The sequence below is a fragment of the Calonectris borealis genome, chromosome 2, assembly GCF_964195595.1.
Source record: "Calonectris borealis chromosome 2, bCalBor7.hap1.2, whole genome shotgun sequence".
Taxonomy (NCBI): domain Eukaryota; kingdom Metazoa; phylum Chordata; class Aves; order Procellariiformes; family Procellariidae; genus Calonectris; species Calonectris borealis.
In genome coordinates, this window is record NC_134313.1 from 26,793,726 (window position 1) to 26,817,832 (window position 24,107).

At 42.9% G+C, this 24,107-nt stretch overlaps 1 non-coding gene across 1 annotated transcript; it reads left to right on the forward strand.

Annotated features, from left to right (window-relative positions):
- The first annotated feature begins 23,865 nt into the window (after positions 1 to 23,865).
- On the forward strand, positions 23,866 to 23,947 carry TRNAS-AGA (transfer RNA serine (anticodon AGA)). The gene has a single exon. It is a non-coding gene; the product is annotated as a tRNA-Ser (tRNA).
- Positions 23,948 to 24,107: the final 160 nt, after the last annotated feature.

Consider the following 24,107-nt stretch of genomic DNA (forward strand, 5'->3'; position numbering starts at 1 on the left):
AAAATGCTAATATAACCTCCCACATTATTTTGACTAGCCATGGGGCTAAGGGATCCCAGGGCTGGGATCCCTTGGTTTATAACAAAATAAATCCTGGACTTCAAGAGGCTTTTCATCATCCTTGCATTTTCTGGTGCACTTCATTAAAATGAGCAACAGAGGAAAGAGGGGTTCAGGCTTCAGGTACAAAAATCAGTAGAACATAGAACTCCCACATGTTCAGGCTAGAGGAGAGTCAAGCTAACTCTGGACTTTTGGGTCAAGCCTGACCAATTCATCCTCCAGAAATACCACTGGCATGAGGTCAGAGGGAGAAAAAGTCAGAGGGAGAAAATGTCTACTCCACCACAGAGAAAGCTTTTCCTCTAGCAATGCAAACATCAATTCTTAGTTCAGATCATCAGCACCGATGCTCCATGGCTCCATCACATCCATCTTCCAGGGTCTTCCAAGAAGGGTACCACCTAACTTCCCTCTTTAAGAAGGAATTCCTAGAGATGAGCTTCTTGGAAACCATGAAATGTGTGGACTTCTCAATCAATCAGTCATTTGTATGCTAAATCTGTACAACTTAGAACACATAATCACACGTTACCCCTACTCACTAATACTTCCTCACCCTTCTACTTTTGTTTTCCACACCACACAGTGGTCGCAGAGACTGACAATAGACAATGTGAGACCTTCAGGCTAGCACTAACTCAAAGGTGGGTAACACTCTCTAGGAAGGAAGAAATGGTCTCAGAGCAGGGACCCACTATGGCCAAATGCTGGGGAAATAATTTCCGAGAAAACTGTCTCCCCTTTTACACAGGGAAAAAAAAAGAAAAGAATGTTAAGAGCTTCAGAAAACATGACCTATGAGGGAAAAGCTGAAGGAACTGGGTTTGTTTAGTCTAGAAAAGAGAAGACTGAAGGGGCACTTGATAACAGTCTTCCAGTATAAAAAAGGCTGTTGGAGACAGAGATGATGAACTGTTCTCTGTTTCCACAGAGGAAAGGATGAAAAATTAATTTGCAGTAAAGAAGATTTCAGAGCGATGCAGGGAAAGAGGGAAAGAGTTATCAGTCTGTGAGGTGGTCAGAGTGAGCAGTGGACCAGAGCTTCAACCTATTGGGGAAGAAAGTGCAGATCTTTAAGAACAAACTAGACATATGTGTCTATCATGGAATCCTGCTGTGATATGGGGAGTGGGACACTTTGTGACCCCTTCCAGCCCTGTAGCTTTGTGACTGAGCTCTGATACAGATAAGTCTCACGTTGAAGCCAATGGGTTTGTCTGTCAAATGACTGAGCGAGAACTTCAGGCATTAGCCTGGTAACTTCAAAATCAAAATAGAAGGTTGCAAAGCACAATTAGATGCCAATTAGAACCAAATTTTTGTTCCTAACCCTGACTAAATAAGGACTATTCATTAAAGGAAGCAGGAATTGGACATGCTGTATCTTCATGCTTTATCTTCAGAAGATAGACCACTTGCTGGGTGACAATGCAGAGAGAAGTCTCCTGAGTGTGCCTTGGTAAGAAAATACAATTCCTTGGCAGCAGCAGACCCAAAAAGACTGTGAGGCTGGTTACAATGCTGTAAATCCAAGGTAATGCAGAAGAAATCAGTAGATTTATAACAGCATAATTGTGATCAGCATAGAAGCCATTGTATTTTCGCTTGGGAAACGGTAGCTAAGCATTCAGCAAAGGCTCTGTTTTCTCCCCTCGAGTCTCTCACGTGATTCTGTGACACATTGCTGGCTTTTTCCAGGCTCAGACATCACTTTTTTTTTACTCAGAGATTTCAGTCAAGCTTTAGGATGTCAGGGAAAAGACCACGAGGGTAAACCATGCATCTGGTTTTTCAAGTGTTTTCAGATTTTTATTCTCAAGCCCACTTGCAAAAATGATGGCTTGCCAAAAAACCTGGCAGCGCCAGCATACCTAGAGCAAGCCTGGAGGACCTGGAAGGGAGGCAAATATGCTGACCATTTGTTTATCTGTATTATTCTGCACGTGTTCTTAAGTTATGGCTGCCTCCATATCTGTTTTAATCTCTCTGCTGAATTAGTCCTATAGAGCATGTCTAATTGGCTGTTGTTTGAACACTGCATGGACCCTCTCTTTGAAAGGACCCATTTCAACTCATCTGTTAGTGTGTACCATAAAGTATTGCCGTCCTCTTGAACATGCCTGCAACGTGAATAATTGGAAGAAGCAGAAACACAAGCAAAAACTTCAAGCATTTGCCTGGTAACTTCAAAATCAAAATAGAAGGTTGCAAAGCACAATCGGATTGAACAAAAAGGATTCTGATTTCTTGACTCCTAACATGTCTTCACCCTTCCCTGCCCTCAGCTATTCTCCAAAGGCAGAGTCAATGAGCTTAGGACAAGGCTTGGTAAAAGGCTGTTGAAAAAAGGACTCCAGACCCCAGGGAAATCTGCAGTTGGAGGAACCCTAGGTCATATTTCCTCAGTTAGACTTAGACAACAGCTACCTCAAGTTGTGTTGGTACCAGGTCTAAGTAAATGTGGACTTGTTGGTTCCATCCTGCCTTTCCCTTTGCCCTATTCATAGAGCTCAATTGAATGAGCTATTTGTTTTATGGGTAAGAAGCCATTTCTTTTGGTCACCTGTGATCTTCCTGCTCTTGACCAAAATGAACAATCAAGACCTTCTTCCAGTGTAACTCTGGCAAGTTATGAAAAATTTACAAGTCCTTGCATCAATAGCATGCTGCATCTAGAGGCTTCCACATGGATAAACCTAAGCAAGCAGAACCCACTTGCCACCAGCCCAGCTGGGACAAGTTGCCCACACATTCAAATTCTACTTAGCCTAAAGTCATAAAAACCTTAAGGAAGCAGAAGCTGCAGCATATCTTGGGCCCTAGTTCAGATAGATACAAATATTTCCAACCAGCAGGACACAACAATATGAAGGACCTAGAAATTCAGAGGAATGTCTTGAAAATTCAAAACTATCTCAGAGATAAAGAATTGCATTCGTTTTTTGAGAATTTTTTTTTTCATTTTTGAAGCTAAAAAGAGTGTGCTCCAACTTTGTGCACATGGCCAGTGTAAATTGAACATGTAACCTTAAAAATATGCAAAAGGTAGGATTTCCAGCTGTTCTTAGGGCTCACTGTACTGTGTTCCCACTGAAGTCATGGGAGTTATCCATTTTAACAGGCTAGAGGTAACAGTAGCTACAATAAGAGTTTTGGAAAATAATATAGAATGGTAGCTTGATTGCTTGGAAAGAAATTTCCCTTACCTGCTCAATAGGGATTCAATATCTGCCATTTTTTTCCCTCCCAGCCCTCTCTTACTATTACTCTGTCCCTCTTTTACCTTTCTACCCCCTTCCCAGCCATTTTCCTGTTGCACCTACTCACAGGAGAGTACCAAAATCCCCCATAATCCCTAAAGGAATTCAGATACCAGAACAAAACAAGGAAAGCATAACTTGCACAGAGATGCCAATAGCGTTTTTCAACATGTCAATAAGAATGTTGAAACTGTGTTTGGGAGGAGACTTGGTAATATATTAACTCTACTGGCAGGCCATGCATCAGGTTTTTAATCATACTTTAATCTTACATTTATTATTTTAATCACACTAAATCAGAAAGATTTAATCTTCTTTTAGTTTCAAAGGAGACCTTCAGCAATTCAAAGATATTGCTAATTTTTCATACACATAAATAGATAAGTATGACCTACCACCACTTAGCTTCTTAATCATCACGAAATGTACTTCACATGTCACCACTGATCCATCACATGATGGTAGCTGTAGTGAAAAAATAACCAGAAGAAAGAAAGAGATGATAAAGTTTGGCTGTTCTGCATATACACTGGTGGACGGTAGGCTTGAGAGTTGGCTAATTTCTTTTCAGATTCATTACATTCAGATCCAATTAGTTTGCGAGGTGCATGGCTTTTGCAAAGAGAGGGAGTTCTGTAGAGCTGTTATAAAAATAATTTATTTGCAAAGGTAATGTGTGGACCAGCACGTGAAGTTTCACACTCTTACAGGAAAACCAGAGTAAAAACATGGGATTTCCAATCATAGATGCTACGATCATTCCCAGATGGTGTCAGACAATGTCTGTGCAGTGATACCAAACAAGGAACTGATCGCTCTTCCACATATTGAAGAAAGAAATAATGTGTGTTCAGAATTAATATCAAATGAATCTCAAACTTCTCTATGTGTTTGTGCAGTCAGATACATACCCTTTATGTACACATGGAAGTATATGTTGGGAAAAGATAAGCAGGAGGGAATTTCTTCCAATTATGAAGCTTCCCATTAAACAAATCACACCCAACCCTGTGAATATGTTAACAAACAAGTGGGCATGCTCCAAGGAAATGAAAATTTGAATGTACCTTTGTGGTGGGTTGACCCTGGCTGGATGCCAGGTGCCCACCAAAGCCGCTCTATCACTCCCGCGCCTCAACTGGACAGGGGAGAGAAAATATAATGAAAGGCTCATGGGTCAAGATAAGGACAGGGAAATCACTCACCAATTACCATCACAGGCAAAACGGACTCAACTTGGGGAAATTAGTTTAATTTATTACCAATCAAATCAGGGCAGGATAATGAGAAATAAAACCAAATCTTAAAACACCTTCCCCCCACCCCTCCCTTCTTCCTGGGCTCAACTTCACTCCCGATTTTCTCTACCTCCTCCCCACCAGCGGCACAGGGGGACGGGGAATGGGGGTTGCGGTCAGCTCATCACACATTGTCTCCACCGCTCCTTCCTCCTCAGGGGGAGGACTCCTCACACTCTTCCCCTGCTCCAGCATGGGGTCCCTCCCATGGGAGACAATCCTCCACGAACTTCTCTGATGTGAGTCCTTCCCACGGACTACAGTTCTTCACAAACTGCTCCAGTGTGAGTCCTTTCCACAGGGTGCAGTCCTTCAGGAACAGACTGCTCCAGCATGGGTCCCCCACACGGTCACAAGTCCTGCCAGCAAACCTGCTCCAGTGCGGGCTCTCTCCATGGGTCCACAGGTCCTGCCAGGAGACTGCCCCAGCACGGGTTTCCCATGGGGTCACAGCCTCCTTCGGGCATCCACCTGCTCTGGCGTGGGGTCCTCCACAGGCTGCAGGTGGACCACTAACCTCCATGGGCTGCAGGGGGACAGCCTGCCTCACCATGGTCTTCACCACAGGCTGCATCACGTGCAGGGGAATCTCCCCTCCTTCTTCACTGACCTTGGCGTCTGCAGGGCTGTTTCTCTCACATGTTCTCACCCCTCTCTCCAGCTGCAATTGCTGTAGCACAGCAACTTTTTCCCCTTCTTAACTATATTATCCCAGAGGTGCTACCACCATCGCCGATGGGCTCGGCCTTGGCCAGCAGTGGGTCCCTCTTGGAGCCGGTGGCATTGGCTCTATTGGACATCTATCGAGAAGCTTCTAGCAGCTTCTCACAGAAGCCACTCCTGTGGCCCCCCACTACCAAAACCTTGCCACACAAACCCAATACAACGTTCAACATGGTCTATTCTGGAAGGACCAAGAGGAGAAAAATACTTTTAAGTTACTTAAAATACTTCAAGTGTTTTTGTCAGGAAAACACCCTTGTGCTCCTCAGCCTCGCTGAGGTGAAGGCATCATATAGCAAACCTTGTACAACTCAGACAATTTTTAGACAAAAAATAAATGTATCAAACAACTGAACTTTGGAAAGAGCATAAACTTATAAATGAGTTTTAGTCACATTTGGAAAAATAATTTTGGCTGGGATTAAAAAATGGACAGATTCTTTTTTTATGTTGAAACTTTTCATTTAGCAAAAGAAGTATTTGGTTTGGGAAATGTTGAAACATCGTTTTTTAATATTCCCAAACAGAAACTCATCAGCTCTTGGTTTTGAACTGGTGTTTCTCTTTTTAAAAATTAACTTGTAAGCCTGTGTGAGTGACAAAAGAGAGTGGAGGTAAAGACCACTTGACCCGCATCCACCAGGATAAGAATTGTGGTGTGAAGATACGGCTAGGGAGCTGTAAGTTGAGATCTGCCCCATAAAGGAGAAAATGTGCTCATTTTGGCCAGAGAGCTCTACAAAGCCCTTCTTTCGATATGCACACACATCCTGAGCTCCAGCCTGGATTCCAAAGGCTCCTTAGTTTTTGAATAGTCTCAAAAGTGTGTTAAAAGCTTAACAAAGATGACAAATGTTGCCTTTAAGGTTTTACAGGCCTTAATCACACAATCTGTTACACAGAAATAGGCCTTTCTATGGTCGTCAGAAGTAGTGCACATTTGTATAGTATTAAGTATAAAAGTGGCCTCAGTAATTTCACACCTATTGGTGAATGTGGATGAAATTCTTTATCTCTAGGAATGCAGAAGTTCATATCAATTTATAATTGGCTTTTTGACATCTGTGAATTTCTGATATTTTCCCAGCTATTCCATTTCTGAGTTACAGGTTTTTCACCAAATTGTTCTTCATACATCTTATTATTTTGTATAGAAGCAGGTAAGAGTGGTCCTGGAGAATGCCACAAAGGCGCTCAACAGGATCACGTTAGTAGGTTAGGTCACAGTCCTGCAGACTCCTTGTATCTCCAGGAGAGTTCCATGGATTTCAGTGGCATTTCTCATGTCTGCCAATGTCCTCCTGTGTTACTCAAACTACAGGATCAGGGCCTTGGTCAAAGGAGAGGGTCATGGGTTTTTAAGGGATCCACACTAAAATTTTTGTCTTACTTTTTATGCCTCCAATGCAAGCATGGTTAAATAACCCATGGACTACAGCCACTGAACATTTCACTTAGCTATCCAGGGGTGAATATTACCATTTATTTGGGGACTTGTCAAAGTATTATTTTCATTACACTAATAAATACTGTAAAAGTCAAAATAAAAAATGTTATAAGTCCTGGAACATGTCTTATCTAAATCTATATGATCTGGAAATATTTAGCAAGGGAGTTCAGTAATACAAAACAGAAACAGAAAGGGTCCTGGATAAAGCCTTAGGGAAATGCCAAACTATTAATTACACATTAAGTGGATGGTTTTTATTTTTCTGTTGAAACAGCAACTATCCAAAGTCTATGCTACAGTGCAACAAAAATTATTCTCTGGTATAACTTAGCATAGAAGTCCAAGCTATTTTGATCCCTAGAGTCAAAGTGCTTTAAAAGATGAAATAAAATTGTGTTGGGATTTTTTTAAATTAGGGTATAGGAGAGACAAATTCTGACCCATTAGCACAGAACTTGGCAAACACTAATGATAAATCAAAGCTATGCTCTGCAAATATTCTTGCAAGTTTAACTGTATACTTGCAAATTCTTTTTCTCATCTAAATTATTTTCCCAACTTGAATTTAATATTGGTAAATATCACCAATACTGCTAACAGTTCTGATGAAGTCAAAAGGACTGCCCTCATGTGTAAAACTGCCCATACAGGAGAGCATTTGCCCAATCAAGCCCAACAGCTGTTACGTGTTGTTGCTTGCACTGCTGGCCACCCATTTATATTAATTATAAATAATGAAAATTATCTAAAAAAGGATCCCAAAATACTTCACAAGGCATGGCCATAAGCCTGTTCACACTCTGTACAAACATGGGAATCTTGCTTTTGTGTGCAAAACCCCCTGCAATACTCAAGTCCTTCTATATACACTTGTGTGTGTGTTTACACAAAGGCACAAGCTGCATCACTGAAATGCAGACACTTCCAGAAAGTGGAAGAGAAAAAGCCTCTAATCAGAGTATCGTATGCTCCTTTGTTCTGGGGAAAAGGTTACATTTTGGTCAGGACATGGGGGTAAATCCTCCCCTAGTATGTAAAGCACCACAGGATCTTTAATGTCTAGGCTGAGCAGACATGACCTCAGTTTTCTAAGGTTTCCTTAATTCCTCAACTCCCACCTGTGAAAGGTCACAAAGCAGTTCCAGTATTATTGAATTTGTGCTTTGCTTTGGATTTTTGGGAGGACTGTTTGGGTTTTAGTTTTGGTTTTTTTTTTTTATTTGACCAACCTGTTTCCTCCCCAGATTTGTCTGGTCCTCAGAACCATTAAATCAGTTACTGTGAGCGCCTTGGATGCAGGGTGGGGGAGAAGAGGCAATATGGAATATGAAACCAGACAGGACACATCATTCCATGAATCTGTGCTCATCTATGTCCTTTTCAGCCTTTAATGGAAGCAGCCTGGAAGCTGTAAAAGTACAATATTATAAGCACGGATCAATTTGGACAGTATGGAGGGGAACTGGAGAAGTCAATGCTCAAGTTACCCACAAAATCAAGTGAAAATGAAGATACAAATCTCTCCACTAACTATAGTCCTTTGGGTATCCTGCTGTGAATGAAACCCTGCGTGTTGAACTAACCATCCAGCACTGAAGGGAACTCAGGAGCCCCTGAATGACCAAAAAAGTGGAAGAGAACTGGGGAGAAACTTATGAAAGAAACCTCAAAGATTCTTGTTTAGTGGAGACCCTTCTTCTTCTGAGGGTTCCCATCCAAGAAAGAGGTATCTGTCTCTTTGTTCATAGTGATTTCTGCCAGCTGTTGCAAGTGAGCAACTGCCTTCCTCTAGGTATCATCAGTAACCTACCTAAGCATTTGGGACTCTTAGCACTGTCCAAAGACTGCTCCACAGAAGATGTGTCTAAGATTTACAAAGGTGTATGAAATTTATATGACTACAAATTAATAAAGCTCCCATTTCAAAGGACTGCAATTTTCAGGACAAACCTATGGCCCCTTCCCAGTTATATCCTGAAAACCATAAAACTGATGTGTGTGAAAGAACTGAAAAGCATGAAGTCCTGCTCAGCAGAGAATGCACTGTAATTCATTGACTTGGACTTGGATGCAAGCTACAGTGACTCTAATGCCCTGCAAGTCTTCCATCAGAAAGTAACATGCCGGTGATGAACACTCCTTCAAATGCACATTCTTACTTTTTTTGTGTGAGCATTCTTCTTTGTGGTCTCCCAGGGAACCTGAGAGAGGATTTTCATTATCCACCCTCACAAAGTCCTCCCTCCCCACCAGGATATTATCCACTTGACTCACTAGTTAAGGTCAACATAACCTTGAGGAAGTTATCACAGTAAAGCCACGTGCATTTGTCTACAGCAGGAGGAATAGCCCAGCACTCTGCAGAAGCAGGGGTTTGCTTTGAGGAACTTCACAGACCTGAATCAGGTGAGGTCTCATAAAGTGCCAGGGCCAATTTAAACCCACAGCTGATCTGTGTCCACTGACAGAGGGCTGCCAACGGAAAACGGGGTGGAAGTCGTTGCATAATGGTGGAAGGGAGGGACTGTCCATAGTAGTTCACCATTCCAGTTTAAAAAGTCAAAATAAGCTTGCCAAAAGATGTTTTATCTTTTTGCACTCTGTCTTATGTTGACTTTCCTCTGTCTGCCTCCTCCCCCAAGTTCCACTAGTTACATCCTTTTCTTATTACACTAAAGTCATAAAAAATTGTAAAAATACTTGGTTTCACCTATTGACCATTCTTAGATATCATAGTCCATAGCTCCCTTAATGAAGTCCTCAGGCAGCATTTCCCTGTATCCTTATCCGAGTTTGGTAATAAAGCATATCTTAAGCCAACCTCCTTTTACAATATATGAACTAGAGCTGGGCAAGCTTTTCATAGCAAATGTTTTATTTAGTGGATTAAGCCTTTTGTTCTCTTTGTGAATTATTATGGACAAACTTTGACTTTAATTCATCTGGTTGTTATTCACAATTGTTCAAATAACTGTGTCAGTGAACATATTTCAGCTGTTTAGATTGTTCTGAAGTGATTCACTTCAGTTCTTTCTTTTGCTATTTGTTACATGCTATTTACTATTCAAGGGCTGTATTTGGTTTTACCCACCCCACCTGGTGACAATATTACCTGATCCTTACATCATTGGAAGGTCTATGTAGAGGAACAAAATCAAAGAGATTCCATAATGCCCTTTCTTCCTACTGTTCTCTGTTCACAACACACATTTTGTACAAAATTTTGTACAAATATATAATAAGTATCTGTGGTAAAGCCTATTTTCCACAAATAACCTTTCAGTAAAAGTAATTAGGTATCCCCATGTTAACAGAAACCATTAAAAGGTCTGAAAATACCACCTAACTGGACTTGAGTCAAATATTTAAGATTCCATCTAGAAGTAACAAGGCAATGGAATACCAGACTTCATTAGTTTTGCATCTCACTGAGCTCCTCCTTTTGTTTAAACCAGCATTTCTAAATATTTTTGTACAATATTCACCTGTCTTTAATGCAAACTAAATAGCATACATATCTTCAGATTTCCAATAGTGCCCACAAGCATAAGCCACCAGTACTCCAATATAACTGCAGAAATACACATTCCTGCAAGTATAAATCCAGAGCCAGAATACATCCCACTAAATCTATTTCAAATTATTTTGATTTTTATACTTAATATAATAGCATATCGTGCATATAATAACAGACTGTGCATCTCTTTTTTGCATTTAAAGAGATTCCCAGAAACTGTAAAACTTTTATCCAAACCTAGATTAGACTTGCAGCAAAATTAGAGTGTACTAGTTCAGGCTTTTAGTTCTGGTCCACATGATCTGTATTACGTGCCTCAGGGCTCAGAAAGTACAGTTTCTACAATGGTTTCCTCCACACATACACAAACAAACAAAAGCAATACAAATTTGTCAACAAAAAATAGGCTAAAAGAACTACAGTGGACCAAATTCTATCCTGAAGTCAACACTGGACCTGCAGGTACTTTTTTGTAGGGAGACTTTAGCCTCTCAGTTCTCCCATTTGAACAGAATATTTGGTAAACTTTTTCTAGGATTCAAAGCTTTTGTTTTGAACACTAATGAACTGTGATTCAGTGAACCCAGTAAAAATACTTTGCCAAAATGTCTTCAGGTGCTGCAAATATTTGAACCTATCTCACTCCTCTATCAATCAGAAGCTTTCACTTACTGACTGTGTTATGTGTTCATATGTTTTCCTTTCAATCTGTTAAAGTTATCAGCCATGAGAATAAGTTCTTCAGATTTCTGCTGAAAATTTTTTAGCTTTAACATTTACTGCATTTTTGCAATTTATCACTCTTTCTACCCTAGTATTGCATGAGCTCTTCAATTTGCTTAAGTAAATATTGGCAACAAATCAAAGAAAGTAATGTAAGTCCATGGAACACAATTTTGAACTAACTATGGAAAGCCTGCCAGGGCTAGCCATGATGTTAAATATGTTAGGCTCACTAATTTTCCTATGTGGTATATTCTTCCCTGACTATATGCACACAAAGGGGAAAACACAACCTATGAAATGTTATATTGTCTAGTTCCTACAATGTCTTCAGAAATAGTCTATTCATTTTCTTTCAAGGGTCACTACAGCACTATTTAGACAGAGTTGGCAACCTGACTAACGACATTTGTTAATCTTAGAATCACATTTCTGTAATATTTTCATTTCATTCATCATTTCAACATTTTTCTCTTAAATCTGTATTTTCTACAGTGTAGTGTTATCGCTTTGTATTACTCTTCTTTGGTTACCAGGAACTCCAGCAGAGCACCAAAAACCAGTACTATAAAAGACAATTGGGATCCTGCCTGTGAGCTTGTCTGGACTTGCATACGTCCACCAACGGATACTTCCACCAAAGGGTGGCTTGCAACATGCTAGGCATGAGCTGTGTTTAATTCAGCAGCAGTATGGTCAGGACCGTATTAAGCTCCCTGTGGAGTTACTCTGGATTTATACCAGTGTGATTGTGATTAAGATTTAACCCAGACTGTGAGATCTAGCTGTAAAAATTTATCTCCCTCCAATTTCCAGTGGCTGTAGAGTTCAGTCTTCTCAAACACTTATCTTCTTTTCCATAAATTGCATGTACATGCAGGTACCCCAGCATATGAACACATTTAATACTCAAGACTCCAGCGTTTTCCTAAAGGAATTGTAATAAATAATGGAAAACCCATGACTTACCAAGAAAAAAACCTGTAATAATCCATGATTCACATTTTCCATCAGATCTATACAGAAAATACAGCCTTGCTGCAGGTGCAGTTTAACAGATACTGTCATTTCTTGCCTGGAAAACAATCACAATTCATCGTAATGATTATAAAATACATTATTATATAAAACTCCATTTTACCTTCATTGGACAACTTTGCTTTTGCAGCTCAGCTTTCATTGGCTAGTCTTGGTTTTCCCATGCTGGATATAGCATGGACATCTGTAAAAATAAATAACAGAAGAAAATTTAAAACTATACTAAAACTAATAACCTGCCTTCAGAATCATACAGGAGCTTGGTGCTTGGGTGGTAGGCATAGACAACTGCTCACACTTTGTTCTCCAACAAACAGCAAATCCTCCCAGTTTTTCTCCTGGAGGAAACCTTTTTCCCCCCTTGGTTTTTGGATAAATGTAGCCTGTGATAAAGTCAGCAAGCACCAGTCAAGCGCTCCCGTCCCCGTTCCTGGCTTCTTTGTGAAAGTGTTTCCCTCATTGAGATGTCTGCCCATCTCAGCCACCCTCGTTCCTCTCCTGTTCCTGCCTGCAAGCACAGCAGCTTCTCCTCCCTCACCTCTGCCCCTCATCCTCCCCAAGCTATGTCTTATCTCTAGGAAAAAATCTTTGCTCCTCTTTCTCCCATAAGAACCCCAAAATATTGCCAGGTCTCAAGGCTGGGAGGTGACACACCAAGAATATGAGGTGGACATCAGCAGGTGCCCTGAATGGGTGCCAGGGTGGGTGAAGATGATGGCTGGATGAACCACCAGCATGTGCAGGAAGGGAACGGGAGGTCAGTGGTGCCGAGGACCTGTGGCTAAGGAGGTACAGAGCCCTCAGCTGGGGTCCTGCGTCCAAAGGGTGCAAAGTGGGGACAGAGCAGGCTAGGGGCAGGGCCCTGAATCCAGGCCACTGTTTGGCTGGTGGAGTTGCAGGGGACACAAAAAGGAGGAGTAATTCAGTACCTATGGCCAGGAAGGTACTTAGGAAAAGGAAGAAAAGGAAAAAAGGAAGAAATTGGTGGGGAAGAAAAAAGATAAGGAAGTCAAAATCAAGATACACAGATATCCTAGGAATATTTTAGCTGCCTGGAAACCACTTGCAAACAAAGGACACAGCTCTTAAACCTGGTTGATCTGCCCAACCCAGAATGTTTCACCTTTACGAAATTAGTGTCTCTTGAGGCAAATTTTCTTTCCTGGACAGCTATTCAACTCACTACCTTTTGCTTCAGCGGCTCTGCCCAGCATTTGCCTAAGTGCTGAGTGAAAGATCATTGCTCATCATAAGTTCCTTGATCCACACGGAGGAGCTGTAGCTAAAAATACTTTATTAAGCTAATGATCCAATGCCATTCTTTTCCTCAGCCTTGGACTACGTTGCATTTATTTGCCAACTCCAGTCTAGATTCCTACCACACATTGTGTCAGGGCCAGCTGGAAAGGCCTCACAGAAGCCTGGGTGAAGAACATGGATGCCTGTTTCAGGGTGGACTTCAGCAGTACCCACAGAATGAGTAGATGGTTATGCCTTGCAGGTGACCAATAGTTACAACTTGGACTGTCTGCAAATAAAAATACTACGGAGCTGGACCTTCTCTCAGATGTATTCCCCAAATAAATAGTAAAAAGAAACAAGATTCATTAATCCCAAACCATTGAGAGAGACAAGAACTCTAGTCTTGGGCAAGCGAGATTCACCAGGCAACTTTGTGGTTCTGACAGTACAAGAAGCAAGGACTGAATGCTGAAAGCCGCAGTGCCTGAACTGTAGGTGCTGAAATAGAAACCAACCCCCCCACAGCTGGGCTTCCCACGTGTGCAGTTTGAGTCGGAAATCCCAGGAAGGGATCCCAATACCCCTAGTACCAAGGGGACATACATCTAGAGCTAAGTAACATGAAACATGGGAAGCAATAGGGTCTCAGCAGCTTCCTTTCACCCCACAGCGGAAGCTCCTTTCTTTGTGCTGCGGAGCACCCTTCTCCTTGAGATCAAGAGCTCCAGAGTCGCTCCTGAAGCCCTTCTTTCAGAAACTAGCTACAGATCATTATGGTCTTTAAAAAGGTGATGTACAGAGATCCCACCACCAGTGTTTTACACAGCAGCTTACTGGATAGAGCACTTCAGCAGTTCTTTCCTCTGTCTGAAAAGTTCAAGCTCCCTCCCCTAACCACAAGACAACCCTCCAGGCTCTCAGGTGAAAATCATGCAAGCATGGCTGCATACCCTGCTGGGACACTCACCTTAAAAAAGTGGGACTCATGTTCCAGTTTGTGCTCCAAGGCCTACAGAGATGTTTTCCTATCCATTAATTATTCAATGTGAAAGAAAAAATCACTCTAAACACTCTTGGAGAAGTATGTCCCTAAAAACACCTCAAGGTTAATTCCGTTGATGTAACTAACAAGCATTAAATGGAAGCCATTGAGTCTTGGTTTCTTCTCTGCACCACAAAAGGAACTGAGAACACTTCTCCAAACAAGAGAGACTAAATCATTTTCCCGAAATGGGTGGGAAAAATAGTTCTGGATTTTTTTGAGCAGGGGATGGAACTGAACCTGGATTTTCCACATCCTGGGTAAGGGCATTAATCTCTAAGCTTTGGGAGTCGGGAGTGGTAAAAGAAGATATAGCCATAACCTTTGAAAGAAAGGAGACTCTGTCGCACTCTTTTCAGAATTTATTGATGTTGTCCCTGAGAGCTGGGCTCTGAAAACATCTAGAAGATCTGTCCCATTTGGAGACCTGGTTCTAGATCCCCACCTGGTTTAGATGCTAGGACTCAAATGGCTATGAGCTTGCCTAGCAGCAGAACTGCAGGCAACTGAGGAAATATGAGAGAGAAAAAGAGTTAGGCACCACTTGAAAAATCCCCAAAACTCCTGCTCTGATGCTGCTGCCTCCCTGAGATGCTTAAAACCCGTCTGAGTTTTAGGTACCTAAGTCTAACTGGAATGTGACCTTCAGCTGCAGATGTCCTGATTTGTTTATGTTATTGAGAAACGCTGACATTTAGTTGAGTGAAGGTGATGAGCTCTGTCATGCTCATAGTAAGATAATTCCTGTCAGTGCTCACAGGCGGCCATTATGTAAAAACTGGGTGGGTGACTTTATCCAACAACAGGAAAATACATACTACCTCATCTTAGCTACCAGCAAGTGTTTGGGAGACCTGTCTAGTTTCCATGTTTCATAGAATTATCATTGAGATTGCTACTAGAGAGACATGTATTGTGTTTGCAATTCCCCTTAATCGGAAGAGAGAAAATGAGATTAGTTCCATGAGGGTTATTACTGTTTATTTCTCCTCATGCTGCTTTTCTGGGCCATGATTTAGATGAAATTTCAGTAAATTTGTGTTCTTTTTGTCCTGTGGACTTTTTCAGACTACTGGTAATCCCACAGAAGCCAAGAAGAAAAAAGAAAGCCCATAAAAAATACATAATCTAAAGAAAACAGAACTAACATCAATAAACAACCAAACGAGAAAAATGTGAATTCATTTGGAATCAGAATATTCATTTAAAGAGTTTCAGAACAACAGCCTGCTCTCTCCCGGACACAAGCAATTTCCAAAATGTAAAACAGGTTTGGAAGGTGTCATTCACTTTTGGTGGCATTAGACCTGGAGAGCAAGGAGCAGTGGAGTAAAATCAAAATTGACATAGATCAGGAGCACTTAGAACTTGCTATCTATAGAAATGTGTGCTTTATTTCCACCACAGATTAATGAAACACCTCACAAATGTTGTGGATTTGTGGAGAGCACGCAGGTCTGTAGGCAGCATACATATTACACAGCGTGCACTACTCCTGTGCATTGCTTTCGAGCATCATCACCAGAGGCTTTTTAAGACTCTGCAGCCATGGAATTAGCTGTGGTATTGCCAGCCAGCTGTGTATCCTCCATGGACTTTGGAACAAGCTATAAAAGTAAAAAGAAAAACATACTTTGCCAGCTCCTCACAAAACAGAGCCAGCACTTTAAAACCAAGTGGGTCCTTTTCCGCCCAGCAAATCTTGAGGTCGGCCTCACAGGTCACCATTCGGGATTACGTCAGGGACCAACCGGTTGGGTTCAGGCAGGCTCGGGTTGGTCTGGCAGGCTGCGTGAAGCGAACAAAAGCCAGACCAAGACAAAAAGTTGAGGGAGTGGGATAGGAGGAAATGAAGACGACTGTTCCAAAGGCTTTTAAATTACGATGGCCATGTTGTTGCAATACTATTGGAAAACTAAATGAATTGCTCCCTTCCTTAGCCCCCTCCTGCTGTGGCTATATTTCTTTTAGCTAAGAGCCTGAGTCAGTAAAGATGCATCCAATTTCCATGCTCTCCAAACGCTTGTAATCACTGCGGAAGCCAGATAGAGATTTCAGTAAACTGGGCTTTCATGATAAACAAGGCTGTTCCTTAGGTGGCTCTTGGCCTACAAAGTTTTCAAGATAACAGAACTACTGGGAGAAGGTCACAAATTGACCCTAGAAAGGGCTGATTTCTACAAAATTCTGCTCACCTATTTTCTTAAAAGCAGAGGACTTTAAAGAGTTTCTGTTCAGGAACCCAAAAGCTGAGGCACCTTGAATCTACAGTCACTACTGAAAAAAGCAGACTCTCTTTATTACATTTTAGTTCACAGTTACATTACTGGAAAGCCAAAGGTTTTCTAGGCTCTGTAAAACCACATAATAAAAGCAGTGCACATTTTCTGTAGAAGCCAGGGGCTCTGTTAACTTCACAATCCATAATACAATTTGCAAGGATGCAGCTACATGGAAAACATTTTTTTAAGTACACCACAGTAAGAATCATCTAAATTTTCATGATGTTTGAGCTTCACCTGGCACAGGTTGCCAGAATCTCATTGGTAGCATTCCAAGAAAATGCTACTCGTTACATCCAAGATCTATCACCCTTTCTTGAGTTGTTCTGTAGCCATTAAACACCCCATGAGTGCAATGACAGCCATGAAAGCTAGCAAGTTCCCTGTACAGCACAAAGAACTATGTTAAAAGAAACTGAAATTGTAGAGCATGAGAAGTTGTGAATTTCGTGGTGGATTCCCCTTCCCTTTGTTTGCCCTTCTTCTCCCCTTAAACACCCAATGTGTCTGTTTAAAGAGTCAGGGTTGTTTTCTGTTTTGCATTTTGTTTCCACTTACTTTACCCAAGTAATTCGTTGCAGACTTCAGGACAGTAACCCCTGTAGAATTTGCTAGTGGCCCACAGAGCTAGCATAAAATAAAAAGTTACAAGTCCACATAACCTTAATTTTATGGTTATAAGCTATATTTACTGCTATATCATAAGTTTGAAAAGACTGCTAAGTGTTCAGTGTGGGAATGCAGGGAATTTCTCTCAAGTTAGTTTTATGGAGAAATGTGTTGTTAAACTGTAGGAAAGGTTACGGTCCTTTCAAGTCCTCCAGAGCAGAATGCCTATTAGGCATTTTTAGGTATTTATAAAATAGCCCAACCACTCCCTCAGTATCATTCATTGAAATTCAAATTCAGGACCTTTGCTCTGTTCAAGTCCCTTTGGTTTTAACACTGTAAACTAACCTGAGTGAGAACGCTATCAAAAATCAAGGTGGGAGAATTTGCTTTTGAACTCTTGCCCACCTGCACTTTTTTAACTTTGCAAGTGTTTCTTACTGCAGCACATAAATATGGTGCAGCCCAGTGAGCGTACAATGTACTAAGCTGAGACGTCATCAACAGGAGAGATGGGAGTGCTCTTAGTACTTCTGTACTGATTTTACATGATGAGCCCGGGCAGGATGCAACCTCCTGGGTGCCTCAGTTTCCCCACCTGTAAAACTGCAATGATAGTACTGACTTCCGAACATGCTCAATCCTCTTGTGACCTGCCAAAGAACAAATGCTAAACAAGAGAAAGTACTGTTGCTCCACAGACCTCTCAGCCACCCCCTTCTCCCCTCAGCCCCTCACTCTCCTCTTCCAAGGCATGTGCCCAGTTTGCTGGGTGGCCACACAATAAGCTGGACTAAATACTGCCTGCAGACAGAGACCTAACGGGATGCCTGTGTTGTGGAGTCAACCTGATCACGTACAGTAAATCCACTGCCTCCAGAAAGTGGATTGGCACTACTGTTACGGGACAGGACTGGCCAGGATGTGGGGACAGGGTCAGAGGACACTTCATCTGTCCTGCGTGGTAGCTACATCCCTGTCTGTCCTCTGGATGTGCTTCTGACATGTCATGTCGGGGGCTGCAAGGCTTGGGGCAGAGATGGCACGAAAGACAGAAACCTGACACTGAAGACTATGCACTACCCATGGGTACCTGGGTCCCCCGTAGCTTCTTGGTTTCATACACAGCTCACCTCTGTCTTTTTAAAAATCTTCTCCTTCCTTATATTCATTTTTTGAAATTATGTTTGTCATTCACATCTACCGCAAATGATGAAGTTTCTCTCTTCTCCTTGTTGCTCACATCATCCTTACTTTAATTCTGCATTTCATTTTTATAGGGACAGTTTATTATTTTTTACAGAATGTCAGGAGGATCTCAGCCTGAAGCAAGCCTTTGCAATTCAGCCTACAGAGTCATTTAAAATAAGAAAATAGTGTGATAGAGACACTGAAGAGCAAATGCTTTCTGGCATTAGTTTTCTCTTTCAGGCATTAGGGTTTTCTAGAGTGCAAGGAAAAACTCCTTTTCTCTTCCAACTACAGAGTTCGCTAGCAGCATCTTTTGGTTTTAAATGACTGATAATCTACTCTCCCAGCGGAGGTCATTAAAATAAATTTTAGACCGGCCAAACAATCCCTTGAAGTTCAGTTTACCTTCTGCCAGCTTGTCCTAAAAAACCGTAATGTCACCCTGCAATGCCCTCTGCTGGGAGACGCGACTTGGAGCTGGAAGGAGAGCTACCAGTTCGTGTCCTCAAGCAAAGAACAGATATTTGCAATGAGATGGTGTGGATTTCCACCTTCTATGTGAAATCCTAACCCCGCTGAAATCAGTGGCGTTCTAGCTTTTAATTTTCACTTTGCCCTTAATCATTCCCCTTTTTGAAAACCGCACTGTTATTAACTACACTGAAAAAAAAATGTTAATTTCAAGATCAAATGAAAACCTCATTACTGACTTACCGACATGAGGATCTCCTTTTAGCATTTATTGAGCTCCTAGTGAGAGGTTTGATAAGGAAGCTTTCAGCTGCAAAAGACACTGTTCCTCCTGACATTCTTCTAAGTCATTTTAACTGTAAAAGCCTGTACAAAATCACACGTGCAAATAGCATTCATGTTACACAGGTGTGATTCTGCCTAACATATATTTTCACTGAACAGGATTCTTGTACTGAGAAAAGGAAGCCAGGCAAATGTTCTGCAGTAAAACAAAGGAGTGTATCTGGAACCTGATGTGTGAGAACACCAACCCTGACAACCGCCACCTCCCACTCTGAGGTGCAGCATCCTGGGGCCTGAGGAAGAAAAGCCTGAATCGGCGCTGCCGAGGAGTGGGATACTAGCGTGGAGTTCACACAAACAACAATCTTCCCCCTCACATGCATACTGGCGCCGCGACCCCGTGGCTTACGGGCTAGTTATTCCCAGCTCACAACTCATCTGGAGAATCATGCCTGAAAAATATTTTCCAGCCTTGGCAAGGGTGATGTAACACTATCGCTGCTTTGGTTTCAGCTCCTGTGTCCCTCAGCTAGGATGGTCTTGCGTGTTGTTTGTCTCTCACCGCAGCTGTGCAATGGGCAGCAAGTAGGAAGGATTTTTCCACAATAGCCCCCAGTCCCCTCTGCTGGACGCTTGCTCCTTACTACTTATGTTCCACAGCTTAGGTCCTTCCTGGCAGGCCAACTATTTTATATTTACTACTAATTATTATTTCTATCTTTTAGATGGAAACATTTTTTCCTTGTGATGAGCTGTTTCCTCTGCATTAACCTGCTTTATCACCGTGTGCCTCCCTCTGCCCTACTTCACAGGGACAGACACCCTTGGTGCCAGAGAATGCAGGTGCAGTAAAGCCACACAGCGCCTGGCAACACCATTTTTATTTGAAGTTACACATAATTATCATTGATTTGGAAGTGTGACCTTCTTGATACACAGCCTTACAAGCTAACAGTTTCTTTCCAGAAACGACTTTACAATGTTTGTTATGCCTCATGGAGATCGAAATGTCATGGTTATAAGCAGTTTTCAAGACTACGCCAGATTCGTTAAAAGGCCCCCAGACAAGTGGTTTTTTGCTTTGTATACTGTCCTGAAAAACTTCTGCTTCCCTTGGTAAGCACCTCAGTGTCGCACTCTTTTGAAAATGGGCACATGTAGCTACAAACATCCAAAAGTATGTTTACCCCTGACAGCAAGGGCTCAGATTGTGACTCTGGACACTTCCCTGCTCTTCTCAGGAATCTATCTTCCTTTGCAAGAGAACTGGGTAGCCCAGGGACCAGGTGGTGGGTGCTCACATACCCTAACCCTGAAATGATTAATTTGAGGGAAGGTTGAAAGTAACTGAAAGTTGTTCCAGTCCTGATGCCAGTCTGGTCCCTCATGGGCGAGGCAGCTGTGCCAGAAAACCGAACTGAAAATCCACCCCTTGAGCTGGCACCTTTGATGGAAGGATCGGCAGTGAAGTCCAAGACTGAATTGGCTTCCAGCTTAAACTGTCCTCTGATCCAAGGCTGTCTCTCAACATCACAAACGAATAACGTTATATGAGGAATCTTGCACACACTGCTATTTTTGCTGCCAAGCGGTCTTTCAAGAAGTTCTCTCCCAATCTGATATCTCTACACTGAATAATTTCATCCACAGAAATGCTTGCTAGTGGTTAAATTATGGCCAAGAATCTACATTCGGCCTGAATTTGCTCATGTTGATGCATTGTACCACTACTGGAAAATAAGTGTGGTGTCACTCAAAATCATATTATACTGGAGTGTGACCAGGAACAGGATTAGAGCAATATCCTGTGACTTGGGAGCAAGAAGTTGAACTGGTTCTACATGTGCTGGAGGCAGCAGAACACCTTGGTGAGAGGCAGTCACTGTGCTACCTCCATCCCAGCTTCTGGGGCAAGAGACGGGAAGACAGAAAGGGCTGCAACATGCCATCACCACATCAAAAAGAAGAGTGCCTCCCTGCATTCATTTTCCTCCTGGCTGGCAGCGCATAGCACTAGGAAATGACAGCTCTGGTATTCCCTGGCTCTGCTGACCTCTATCATCGCCCAAGCCCTGGAGAGTTCATCATTCAGAGAAGAGGGCTGAGGAAAGCTCTACTCGACCTCAATTAAGGCTCTCTTTGTTTGCAGAGGAAACAGAGGAGGCAAACTAACATCCTTCCCTAGGAAGTTTTTTTGTCCTCATCACTGTGGTGGCAAAAACCAGTTTTATCAACACCGCTGAGAAAGCTTGCAGTAGCTTGAGGATTAGAGAACATGATGGCTTCCACCCAGGACAGCCTTCCAGCTTTCTGTACTCTCTTCCTAAGGATACACTGAGAAAGTATCAAAAAAAAAAAAGCATCATCATCAGACAAAGTGGTCATTCTGTACTTTTCCAGCCCTCAGCAGTCAGTAACCTTTCTGTTTGCACCAATATAAGCCCCAAGCCGTCAGTGGGAGACATGATTTGCACAATTCACTCATTTCCTAAGAGAGGGCAAAATTCAGGGCGTGACCTCAACTCCTTTCTCCTGGCCACAGCTTAGCTGAAGGCCCAGTATGTCAGATTCACCTCAGTGTGATTCCAGGGACTGGTCTGGAATCAATTTGACCCAGTAAGTCTCTTTGATTGCATCAGGCCTTTCAGAAGTTTTGAACAACAAGGATCTAAACAGCAGGCAGCAATCTGCACAAAAACAATCTTTGCAGTTTAAGGAATTTTTAAAGGTCTGTGCCTCCTTTTTTTCTTTTTTTTTTTTTCTTTTTTGTTTCAAATGCTTTCCAACTGAGCAAATGCTGCAGCGGGTTCACGGGAGAAGGCCTTGAGGCACCCCTGACTTTGGCACTGTTATCCCATAGACACTCCATACATTTTTGGCACCTTGCAGCAGACACATTGACAGCCACAGGATTGATGGAAAGGGAAAGAAGCTGTTTTGCAGTGAAAAGAGAATGTACTCGGATTTCTAAGGCCATTTGAAAGAATGCCAGAATGATACTTGATTTCGGCATTCTTAAGCTCCTTTAAGATGATGCAGCAAGTGGTCTTTTCCACATGTGATGATGTATTTCAGGACAAGACTTTCTTCAAGATTTTCCAAGCCTGTGGGCTCCTGATCCTTTTTCAAATTACAGAGATGATAGCATACCAGGGAGAATTGTGATTAGTTTAAACTCTCCACAGCTGCGAGAGATGAATGTAAAAATTCCACCAAAAAATCCACTTCTTCTGGATTGAATTTACCTACATGACACCGAGTCCTGACCAAGGGACCACTTAAAAGAGCTGGAGCAGCATCAACACTATTTAGTTTCTTCCATCACATCAACCCAGGGAAGGCTCACAACTGTTCTACCCAACACATCTCCCCCAGCAGCACTGCCATGATATGGGCTGGGGTATTAACAAAGCCCCGAGATGCATGGGGAGGAAAATGGAACGATGAAATAAAGCTGAAGTACGAGGGAATTCAAACAGGGCTTGCAACTCATTACTCAGAATACCAGGAGAATTGTAAAACACCTTGTAACTGAGAGGCTTTGCTTGGAGCTATTAAGGACTGCAGCCCCCACTTCATCACGGGTCTGACAAATTTTGAACAGTCTTGGCAACAGGGGGGGACGAGCACCGAGCTTTCTGTCAGCTGACCTGAGGAGACGGCAATGCTTTGTTTTGCTTAACAGGACCTCTCTCTTTCTCTCCCCAAATTGCTTCCTTGGGTTTCTAATCAAATACAATAATATAAAGCATCCACCTCCATCATTTGTCTCGAAGCGTTGGCATTGACAAAGCTGGCGGTGCGCCCACCTTGAGACATTTGACCTTCCGCTTGTCTCTGAAGACAGAGGGGGCCGGAGCACGCATTGGAAGACTGGTGGCTGACACCCCTATGTTTGTCTGGATTTATTAACACGGCTATAGGCGAGACCCTGTTTTATGGGACTTTCCTCAAAAATGCTAAATAAAGTGCTCAAAAAAAAATCCTGCTTGCTTCAGTTGTCTCCTTGTCAAGGAAAGGGAGGCCTGTAGGACTGCTGCACCAAGCCCCAGAAACCCCACAGCCAGGCGGGAGGTGGTGCAGCGCTGCGGCCGCTTCCCTCAGCGCCTCGGCTGAAACCGGCCAGAGCCAGCCAGAACCGGCTGGAACCAGCCGCGCCCCACCCCAGCCCAGTACTGCCAGTACCTTCCTGTCCGCGCCAGAGCCTGCCCCAAGTTCCCCAAATGCTGTAGGGGAGATCTGCTTGGGAGCGTACCTGTTCTTAAGGGAGCTAGGGCCATTCCCTCAACAAGTGTTTCTCATCTATGCAAAAAACCCACGCTTCTCCCGCAGGACTTAGTGAAGTGTAACTATTTCTTTGTGCTCTAAGGAGACCGATATACAGCATACTGAACTACATTACAAAAACATTAACTATAAACTCTATTTTACGTCTTTCACTCCACCCCACAAACAGACATGCCCTAAATTCCAAACCAGAACCCTCACAGTTGTATCAGGTAACGTTTTCCTAAAACGTTCCTGACGGCGGCCTGGCCGTGCCCCTCCGGCCCGTTCTGAGGCGGCTGGCCGAGGCGGAGCGGCCCAGCCCGGCTCGGTTCGGCGCGGCGCGGCGCGGCGGCAGCCCGGCTGGTTAGAGTTTGTGTGGCGGGGAAATATGCTTCAGCATGCGTAGTCGTGGCCGAGTGGTTAAGGCGATGGACTAGAAATCCATTGGGGTCTCCCCGCGCAGGTTCGAATCCTGCCGACTACGGCCGGAGTCCGATGGCTCTGTGTTTTTTTTTATTTTTGCCCCTTTCACTCTTGTCTCCCGGGGTGGCGGGCGGCAGGCGGGGTGCGCCGGGGGCCTGGCTGCGGACGAGCTCCACAGGCGCCCCACAGGCACCCCCCACCCGCCGCCGGACGCGGAGACT